Source organism: Athene cunicularia (assembly GCF_003259725.1).
Source record: "Athene cunicularia isolate RWA chromosome Z unlocalized genomic scaffold, athCun1 chrZ_part1, whole genome shotgun sequence".
NCBI classification, from domain to species: domain Eukaryota; kingdom Metazoa; phylum Chordata; class Aves; order Strigiformes; family Strigidae; genus Athene; species Athene cunicularia.
In genome coordinates, this window is record NW_020799142.1 from 26,645,582 (window position 1) to 26,648,163 (window position 2,582).

Sequence of the window (2,582 nt, forward strand, 5' to 3'; positions counted from 1 at the left end):
CGTGGTCCCCTCCCCACAAGGAAAAGGAAAGGGGGAAAGAGAAAATGGCCCTGCAATGCCAACAGTTCCCACTCCAGCTGGAGGGCAACTGGTCAGGTCCCAGATATCCACAGGGCGCCAGGAGATATTCCCCCTCAACTGCCAAAGGGAACTTCAGAGAGATCCTGATGTGGTCGGCAGAGGGGCTGTGTCCCCACGGAGGGGGCATCACCACTCCACAGCCTTGAACCAAGGGGGAAGGTCACCAGTGGCCCCAGCGAGCATCTCCCCAGGGTCCTGCTGTGTCTGTTTCTCCATCGTGTCAGATCCTTCAGAGCCAGCTTTGAGCAAATAGCTTAATTAAATGCCTTTATTCCAAGGACTCCCTCTGTGTGTTTGTGTATTTGTGGATTAGCAGTTAATACAGTAAGAGGCTTTATTGTAACTAAATTGATTTCTTTGCCTTTTTTTTTTTTTCATCCTTCTGTATTTTTTTTCCCTTCTTCCCATTCACCAGACCGTCCTGCCTCATCCCAGGGTTTCCCGTGGGGACCTTCACCTTCACTGCCTTATAGTGCCAGTAAGGGTGTGATGGGGAGGCAGTCACAGCAAGAACCTAGCCAGGGAGATCAGAGGGACTAATGTTGCTGAAGGTGTATTTCTTCAGGGAGGACAGGTAAGTGAGTGAGTGTTGGCAGTGACTATCAGACGGGGAATAAGAGATCCCTGATGTGTATGGGGTGTTTGCCTTGTCAGGCACGGCAGGCACAGGTAGGATGGAGATCTCCACCCATTCCCAGTCCAAGGACACCCCATTTCCCAAGGCAATGAGGCCATAGGTCTCCAGAGGGAAAACCCAGCTCCAGCTCTGCCTGCAGACCCCTGAGGATTGCTTGGCAGGGTCTCTGCAATCCCACCATCTTTTTCTTTCTAGTGCAATTTAACTTCCCTACATTATAATTAAATTGTTACCAGCCTGTAACACGTTGGCCCCATGTGCTGGGTCCTTAACTTGAAGTCTACGACTGCAACAGATCTGCAAGGAATCAAGATCAAGGAAGACCAGACTCTGCTAGTTCATCACTCAGTATCCCCAGACCACTCCAAAAGCTCATGGTGTTCACACGGTGTTCTTGTGGTTAATTAAAAAAAGTTAGTTAGGCTGGTAAACACATTCATTACCCAAACTGGGTCCAAGACATTACTCTGGGCTTCCCAGCATGGGCACAGACCTGTGCTGGACTTTTTCCTTTTCCTTTTCCTTTTCCCTTTTCCCTTTTCCTTCCTTCTTTCCTGCATGCCTGTCTTTCTGCCTGCCCGCCTGCTGTTTCCTGCCTTCCTCCTTCTCTCTGTCCTCCCTCCCGCTTGCCCCACACCCCATGTCCCTGCCACAGGCGAGCAGACCTGCTCTCTTCCCTTTCCATCCCTGGGCAGCAGGAGCCGAAGACATAATTAAACTTGACTGGGAGGAATCTGAATCAAAAGTCCGTTAAAAAAGAAACGAAACGAGGGTACCTGTGAGATTATGCGAGCCAGAAAAATGCAAAGCCGGCTTCCAGCCGCCCATAAAATAGATGCTGTCTCCTTTCCCATTGGCAGGGTTTGGCTGAACACAAAAAGACTGGGAAAAGGGTTTTTATGGGAGTTAGTTATAGGCTGGATGAATAGCGGTGTGTCTGTCGATGGGTTTCTGCCTAGCGGCATGTGCTGAGGCTGGGCAGTGCAAGGGGTGCCAGCCTCGCCAGGTGCCACTGCCCTGGGTTTGTGATGGCACCAGCAAAGCTGGGTACAGCCCTGGGCCCTGGCCAGCCCTTCCTGCATGGGTGGGGGTGACATCAGAAGAGGTGAAATCAGGAGAAAAAAAGGATGGGAAGGAGCAGTGAAGGGTGGTTGCTTGCTCCCCAGCAGCTTCGCCTTTGCCAGTGTCATCATGCACCTGAGCGGGGACAAGCAATGGGCTGTCCCAGCTTGACAGCCACAACACCAGGACCACCCATGGGATATCCATTGTCCCTCCCCTCCCTAACATCCTCACTCCTGGCCTGGCGTCTCTTACAATCTGCCCCAGTTTGATGGAGGTGTCTGACAAGTCTTTCTCCTCATTTGCACCAGGAGCAGGCACAAAGATTCATCTCTTTGTGAACAAAATAAGTTTAAAATCATCACCAAACTCCAAGTGAAGCTCAAAAGTTGGCACTTCAAGGAGCACATTCATTAAATAAAAGGGGGGAGAAAAAGAAAAGGGAGAGAGGAGGGGGAAGAAAAAAAAAGATTACCTTGCTGAATTAATCAGGCTTCACTGTAATGTTCAGCCTCGGATTTTATTTCCTGTAATAAGCCCATTAATACGAGTGTCTATAGCAGGGGGCTTTTAGCAGCAGGCACCATTAGTGTAACGAGGAAGGGCTAATAGAGTTTTATTGGAATTTTTACTCCGACATCACAGCCTTTTAAAACAGCTGTCTCAATAGGCATTATTATTCTGATTAACATTCAGACAGCACAAATCATAGTGATGCCCTTGGTGTCCCGCAGGTTTTATCATAATCATTCCAAGTCCCCGATGTGTCGGCTAGTCCTGGGGGCGGGGGGGGGGGGGTTTT